Source organism: Ailuropoda melanoleuca, chromosome 12, assembly GCF_002007445.2.
Source record: "Ailuropoda melanoleuca isolate Jingjing chromosome 12, ASM200744v2, whole genome shotgun sequence".
NCBI lineage: Eukaryota > Metazoa > Chordata > Mammalia > Carnivora > Ursidae > Ailuropoda > Ailuropoda melanoleuca.
This window is the reverse complement of record NC_048229.1, coordinates 32,107,261-32,115,292: the sequence shown is the minus strand read 5'-3', so window position 1 is coordinate 32,115,292 and position 8,032 is coordinate 32,107,261. Positions and strand designations below refer to the sequence as shown.

The window sequence follows — 8,032 nt, the reverse complement described above, 5'->3', positions numbered from 1 at the left end:
CCGCCTGCCCCGGCGCCCGCCGCTGCCTCGGTCTCCTGCCTCCTGGGAGCCCCCGGCGGGCCGCGACCCCAGCTCGAGCTGCCGCTCAGCCGCCGCCGCCGCCACAGCGACCCCAGCCGCCGCCCGAAACGCCAGACAACCAGGGAGACGCCGGAGGCCGCGGGGGGGTGAGGACCTGGGTAACCCTCCCTTCCTCCCCAAGCTGGATCGCCGGCCCTCGAGAGCCCGGCGCCCCCACGGCGGATGCTCCGTTACCCGGTTGGGCCCGGGCTCCCTCTTCATGACATCGCCTAGCGTCTCCGGAGTCGTCATCCAGAAGAATGGGGGGGGGGGGCCAAGGGGAGCTGGCCCGGTGCCTCGCTCCTCTGTCGTCAGGCCAGGGTCCTCCATCATCTGGCAGACCCCATCCTGACCTCTGCCTCCTGACAGCCTCTGTAGGATTCTGAGTACGAGCCCATAGCCCACCGTTCTCCTCTCTCAATCTCCGTGTCCATATGTCCCCCTGCAATAAACTCCAGCCCCAACTGTCTGGTGCTGTGTTTGTTGTATTGTTTGCGAGATGTCTCCCCTTTCAAGTTTGTGAGGGGAAGGTCTTCTGGCGTCTGATCATTGTCTCTCGCCCTGGTGGGTTGGGTGGATTCTCCCCTGACCTGGGTGGTGGTGAGGGATGAGGGGGAGGTCCTTCTCCCATCGCCATCATGTAGTTTTTTGGGGGGAGAGGAGGCTTATCTGCAACAGGGCAGTTGAAGGTCAGACAGTGTGAAGGACTTCTCAGCTTTCTGTATACCTGGAGCAGAAGAGGAGTGCGTCTGGAGAGAAGCAGAGGGCCTGCCCTCCTATCAACAGCACAGGAGATGAGGAGAGAGGTGGGATGATTTCAGGCAAGATTTGGGGTTTGGGGGGATTGTGACTAGTATAATGACAGTGTCAGGGACAGAAGTTAAGTCACCCTGAGATGTCAGGATGCTGCTGGGAGGGAATGAGGCCTTCATCCTGGGGTCTGAGAGATGAGGGTGGACAGGGGTGGTGGTGATGGGCTTCTCTGCCTCCCTGGAAATCACAGAGGAAGTTATCAGCACTGCACTGCCTTTGAAGATGAACGCAACCTCTCTGGTCTGCAATGCTCCTGGTAGACGGAGGCAGAGAAACTAGGGTCCTGCTGAAGGAGTCAAAGGTAGTTGAATCTATCTTCCTACTTGGAAGACTGAGGCCTGGCTCTGGGCTGGGCATCGGGCCCTATAGGCAGGAAGTAAAGTTTTCCTGTCTAGCCTCCTGCCTTGAACTGGAGACTTTCCCAGAAGAGCGAAGCTGAGCCTCCTCCCTCAGGCTGGGACATCCGTGGACAAGGACCCAGCAGAGAATGTCAGTCATTCTGGTTTCCTCCCTTCTACCGGTCCAGCACCATTTCCCAGAGGGGGTCTCCAGACCGAAGGGGAACCCAAGAACACAGCACCCCTTTATAGTTAGCACAGGTGATGGTTAAAGGGCACTGACTTTGGGGCCAAGATGCCCAGATTCAAATTCCCGCTCTTCCTCTCACTAGCTGTGTGACCTTGGGCAGGTTCCTCAACCTTCCTGATCCTGTAAAACGAAGGGGATAATAGCACTGACAGTGTTTCCGCGAGGATTAAATAAGCTAGTGACCTGCAGCCTTTCGAAGAGCATCACATGTTCTTTCTCTCCACCCACCTCTGTCCCTCAGGGATTCAAAAACCACAGCCTGGATCCCACGGGATATCAAGCCAGCCCAGAGCTTCTGGACACCAGCAAGTGGTGAGTCAGAGATGGGGACTGCTGCATCGCTGTTCCCTTTGGGCTCTCTTTCTAGCTTCCCGCGCTCTTCTCCCCAGCTCCATTTCTCCCCATTCCTCAGTTTCTCTCCCTGTCTCTGTGTCTCCCTCTCAGTCCTCCTCTCTCCCCCTCCTCTCGTCTGTCTCCACCTCTCTGTCTCTCCCTGACCTGTCTCAGTGTAGTCTCTGCCTCTGTCCCTCCCTCGGCTCTCTCTGACTCACTCTCCCATCTCTGTCACCCCCCTCCCCGGCTCTCTCTCCATTTCTTCTCCCTCCCCCATCTTGCCCCAACAGCCCCACTTTGCTCTCCCCACACCCCACCTACTTTCCCGTTTCTTCACTGGTTGAGTCCCCTTTGCCCTATCGCCTCCCCTGTGTCGGTCTCTTCCTGATCTCTCAGTCTCTCTTTTGGCCACTGTCTCTTAATTTTGCACTTAGCAAACATTTACTGAGCCTTTAGGATGTGCCAGGCCTTATTTTAGGCACCTGGGTCACAGCCGTGAACGAAACAGGCAAAAAGTCCTGCTCTCAGGGGAGCTGACATATTACCGGAGAGACAAAAAATAGGATTCGTAACTTAGATATACGTTATGTCCGGTCGTAAGAAGCACCAAGGAGGAAAATAATCAGGGTCAAGGTGATCGGGAGGGATGGAGTTGCTGGTCGCTGGGCAGAAGCGAGGGCAGGGCATGCGGATCTCCGAGGGAAGGTGTGCTAGGAAGTGGGAACAGTAGGTGCAGTGGCCCCAAGGCTCAGGTGCTTGGCTTGTTCAAGGACCCATCAAGAGGCCAGTGAGTGAGCAGAGTGAGTGATGGGGAGAGCAGGAGGAGATGAGACGACAGAGGGAAAGGGGGCAGATTGTGCAGAGCTCTGGGCTGCCGTGAGGATTTCGGCTTTTGCTCGGAGTGAGGTGAAGCCATGGGAGGTTTGTGAGCTGAGGAGGGGCAGAGCCAACTTAGGTGTCATCAGGACTCCCTCACTGCGGGGTGGGAAGGAACGGTACGGGGCGAGGGTGCAAGCCGCGAACCCAGGGAGGAGGCCACTGCTGTGGTTCAGGTGAGGGACCGTGGTGGCCAGTGGTGGCTAGATCAAGGTGGTGGCCTGGAGGAAAAGTGGGTGGTCAGAATCCGTGTGTGTGTGTGTGTGTGTGTGTGTGTGTGTAAAATACACGCAGCATAAACTTTACCATTTAAACCATTTTAGAGAGTGCAGTACAGGGCGTTAAGTATAGTGTTGTGCAACCATCCCTACCTCCATCCATCTGGTTGCCGTGAGGGGGCCTGGGCCAGAGGGCCTCAGGCTGTAACACAGTCCTGGGGAGGTCTGGGACGGGGCAGGTGGGTTTCCGGGGGTCCTTAGGCAAAGGCTGCCCATCAGAGGAGTCCTGGGTGGCGTGGTAATGAGCTGGCTCTAGAACTCGCTGTGTTGTCGTTGCTAGGAGCCCCAGGGAAGCATGGCCTTGACACCAATGCGGTGGCGCTGTTGGACAGCTGGTTCCTCAGCAAACTGTTTCTCGTTCTTTCTGTACGTGCGGTCAGCCTCATCCCCAAGCGGCTTCGCACGGCGCCCGCAGATGGAGGCACCTGCGAACTCATTCCCATTCCTGGGAGAGAGGGAGGCCTGGCCCCTATTGGTGCGCTGAAGGGCTTTCCTTCAAATTGGTTGGATCGGTGCAGGTCACATGACAAACCTGGAGCCAGTGCCTGAGCCAGGCGCCGTCAGGTGCGGTTGGTTAAGGCTCGGGTTCAACCACTCACTGGCAAGTGAAGGAGGGATTACTCGGAAGGTTTGGGCCAATCAGAACCCATCGCTGGATCAAGCCAAAGCCAGTAGCATCCCGAGTCTGCAGCCGAGCTGCGAGGGGCGGGACTGCCAGGAGGGGGCGCCGGAGAGTCGCCGTCCTCCCGCACACCTACCCCGGCCAGGAATCCAAGGTTGCAATCCGAGCAGGAACATAAGTGCATGCACGTGCGAGGCGCCTGCTGATAGGATCCCTTGTCCCTTATCCACAATCCCAAATTCGAAAAAGCTGTGACCACCGAAAAATATTTCTTTGGGGGATAATTTTGGCCCAGCGTCACATGGTGGCAGATCAACTAATATGAGTTATTTACACCCTTTATTTATCTCCTTTTGGTGTGAATTTTCACACGTGTTTTGCTGCAAATATATTAACATGTCTGATGGGGGGGAGCTGCCTCAGTCCCCTGGGAGTGTTATGTAAAATATAGCATTAGCTTAGAATTACCTTTCTAAAATTGGAACAATTTTGAGTTCTGAAATGCATCTGTCCCCAAGGGTTTCAGCCAAGGGATTGTGGACCTGTAATTGGGCATGCTGCCAAACCTAGATTCATCTTAATTACTTGTTCAACATTTATTTAATGGCTTTGGGAAGAAACTCATTTTCCATTACTAAAAAAAAAAAAAAATAGAGAATGGGCGTAATTTACTAAGTCCTCTTTGTTAATCATATGCCATTTTTAGTGTCGTGTGCGTATGCATATGTGACTGTGTGTCCGTATGTGAGGCTATGTCTCTGTATGTGTTACAGTATTGGTGTGTGTGCGCGCGCGTATGTGGATCTGTGTGAGGGTTTGTGTGTGTGAAGGCGTGTTTGATCGTGTCTGTGTCTGTGTTTGCGAGCATCTAGTTGTGTCCTCCACAAAATTACCGAGAAATTTTTGCGCCGTCAAGCAATACCTTGTATTTCCACTAGAGGTCTCCTGTCTGCTTTGGCCAGAAAAATGTAAAACTACTTTTTTTTTTTTTTGCCATTTAATCGGGAATTTGTTGATTCTTGCAGAGATGTGTCAGGGACAGTTAGCTCAGGCTCAGCTCAGATGCTCATAAATTGGACGTTCTCAAGCTTGTTGCTCTCAGGATTTTTTTTTTTTTACAGCCTTAAAAATTACCGAGGACCCCGAAGACCTTTTGTGTATGTGGGTTGTGTCTATTAATATTTAGTATTAAATTAAGAGTGAGAAGCTCGGGGCGCCTCGCTGGCTCAGTCGGTGGAGCCATCGGCGCATGATCTCGGGGTCGTGGGTTCGAGCCCCACGTTGGGTATGGAGATTACATAAAAATAAAATCTTAAAAAAAAATAAAAGACTGGGAGAAGTTCCAAAATTTATTTATGGAGTCATTTAAAAAGAACCGTATTAAATTCATTGCATTTTTGGTAAATATTTTATTGTGGTAAAATACACGTAACGTAAAATTTACCATTTTAAACATTTTAGGTATACAGCTAGTGGCATGAAGAACGTTCACATTACTGGGCAAGCATCGCTACCATTCCTTTCCAGAACTTCTTCCCCAACTGAAACTCTGTACCCATTGAACAATACTCCCCATTTCCCCGACTCCCCAACCCCAGGTAACCTCTAGTCTACTTTCTGCCTCTGAGAATTTGCCTGTTCTAGGTGCCTCATGTAAGTGGAATCATCCAAGATTTGTCCTTTCGTATCTGTCTTGTTCCACTTAACATCATATGGTCAGGTTTCTTCCATGCTGTAGCATGTGTCAGAATTTCCTCCCTTTCTAAGGCCAAGTAATATGCCATTGAATGTATATATCACATTTGGTTTATTCATTCATCTGTTTTTTAACTTTTTAAATTTTTTCAAAAAATTTTTGAGAGCATGAGCAAGGTTGGGGGAGAGGCAGAGGGAGAGGGAGAGAGAGAATCTAAGCAGACTCTATGCCCAGCAAGATGTCTGACTCAGGGCTTGATCCCACAACCCTAAGATCATGATCTGAGCTGAAATCAAGAGTCAGACACTTAACTGACTGAGCCATCCAGGCGCCCCAATCCATTCATCTGTTGATGGGCATTTGGGAACTCCTTGCATTTTAACATAAATAACATTTTAAATGAAAAGTGCTGTGTTGGGACACCTAGGGGGCTCAGTCAGTTAAGCATCTGCCTTCAGCTCAGGTCATGATCCCGGGATCCTGGGATCAAGCCCCACATCAGGCTCCCTGCTCAGCGAAGAGCTTGCTTCTCCCTCTCTCTCTGCCTGTTGCTCCCCCTGCTTGTGCTCTCTCTCTGTCAAATAAATGAATAAAATCTTTTAAAAAAATAAAAGTGCTATGTTTTCCAAAACAAAAAAATTTAATGAGAAGAGTGGCCTTATTTCACGTTTTTGAGAATATTTAATCTCTAGCTCAATAGAAGACAAGAGGATTCTTAGAGCTGCTTCTGCATTCGAGATGTTGCAGTGTTACCAGGCATCTAGTCTTTGGAAAAATCTGGGTGAAGTCCAGCAAAGTCATGGGAGGTCCGGAGTATGGGCTTTTCAAGCCCGTTAACCCTCCAACCACATCATCCTGAAACTCATGTGGTGTTAAAGCTGCCTTTAGCCACCCAGGTCACGTACGTTGAACATCTGGTGCTGGGTACAATTTCTTACAACGTCCCCAGCAGCATCTTGCTATGTGGTCCATGGATCGTAAATAAGATAATCTGGAAGTCACATAGTCACGCTGCTACTATGTAATGATGACGAGTCCGTGGATATACTTCTGGTAATGTATCCATTCACTCATCGGCTGATTGAGAACAAAAAACCCGTGTGTGATATCGACATGCTGCTGTTTATTTAGCTCACGTGTCTGGGGGTCGGCTGAGGGTCAGCCGATTGTGCTTGGAAGGCTCTGCTGATCCTCACAGACCTCTCCTATATATCTGAGGTTTTCTGGGGCTGGACTGATTGGGGCTGGGCGCGGTTGGGTGGCTTGATGATCTTGACGGGGCTCTCTCAGGCCGAACTTGGCTGGCCTTGGCAGGTGCATCCAATGCTTGGGACCAACGGGCTATCCCAGGAATGTTCTTCTAGTCACGGCAGGTGTGTGAGCCCCACTGCAATGGTGCATTTCAAGCCTCTGTTTGTGCTCTGTGTGTCTTCAGCCTACGGGCCAAGCAAGCTGCATGGCCACTGGGTACAAAGGAGTGGGAAGTACATACCTTCCAAGGAGACGAGATGGATGGAGTGAAGGGTAAGCTGAGCTGCACAGGTGGTCATGTCCCAGCCTAGGCCGCCCTGGGGTGACATAGGGGGATGGGAGGACCTGGACGCTATGCTCAAACCTGACACTGAAAATCCAGGGACGGGCATTAGGATCCGGCAGCCCTGGTGGGATTAAACCTCACTTGCCCTGGGCAGTGATCTGCTCATGAGCATACCCTTTATTAGAATTCTTCCCTTTCCTGGGGCACCTGCCTGGCTCAGTCGGGGGAGCACATGACTTGATCTGCGGGTTGTGAGTTTGAGCCCCATGTTGGGGGCAGAGTTTATCGAAAAATGAAATCTTAAAAAAAAAAGGATTCTTCCCTTTCCTGTTTCTCCTAGTAACGGCAGTCATTTCTCACTTGTGATTTCTGAAATCGCCTCCTTCAAAAGCTATCTGCACTCAAGTTCCTGTCTCAGAGTCTGCTTTTGAGGGAACTCAAGCCAAGGCAGCCATGATGACAATGCAGGGGGACGTGGGGGGGGGAGGATAGGGAAGATGAGGACGTTGATGATGGGGATGATAATGATGTTAATGTTGGTGATCATGGTGATGGTCGTGGTGATTGGTAGGGACTGACCGTGTCCCCTAGAAAATCATGTGTTGACATTTATTCCTCACAGTTGGCACTTTGGGTGGTGCGAAGCCCTCATGGACAGGATTCACATAGAAACTCTGTACCCTTTAAGCCATAAGCACTCATTTCTTCCTTCCCCCAGCCCTTTAAGCTTTAAGCTACCTCTGTCCTTGGGGCACCTGACTGCCTCAGTCATCTCAGGGTTGTATGTTCAAGCGCCATTTTGGGTGGAGAGATTACTTAAAAATAAGATCTTAAAACCCTATCTTCTGTCCTTGAATTTGCCTATTCTGTTTTTAAATTTCATTTATTTATTTATTTATTTAATGTGGGGCCTGAACTCACCACCCTGAAATCAAGACAAGCTGAGGTCAAGAGTCAGATGCTTACAGTTACACCACCCAGGTGCCCGGAATTTGCCTCTTCTAGATACTTCATATCAGTAGAATATTGCATACAATATCTGTGTTTGGCTTATTTCACTTCATATGATGTCTTTGAGGTTTGTTCATGTTGTAGTAAGTATAGAACTTTCCACTGACATGCAAGTATTTGTTTGAGTCCCTGTTTTCAATTCTTCTGGGCATAATGCTGCAATGACCACTGACATGCAAGTATTTGTTTGAGTCCCTGTTTTCAATTCTTCTGGGCAT

The 8,032-nt window shown here is 50.4% G+C and overlaps 1 long non-coding RNA gene across 3 annotated transcripts in view; it reads left to right on the top strand.

The window, feature by feature from the left end:
- The first annotated feature begins 166 nt into the window (after positions 1-166).
- LOC105239248 overlaps positions 167-8,032 on the top strand; it is a 19,854-nt gene continuing 11,988 nt past the window's right edge. For all 3 annotated transcript variants that reach the window (XR_858064.3, XR_004629064.1, XR_004629065.1), the window contains exons 1-2: positions 167-866; positions 1,703-1,773. This is a non-coding gene — a long non-coding RNA (uncharacterized LOC105239248). The remainder of the gene's footprint in view (positions 867-1,702; positions 1,774-8,032) is intronic.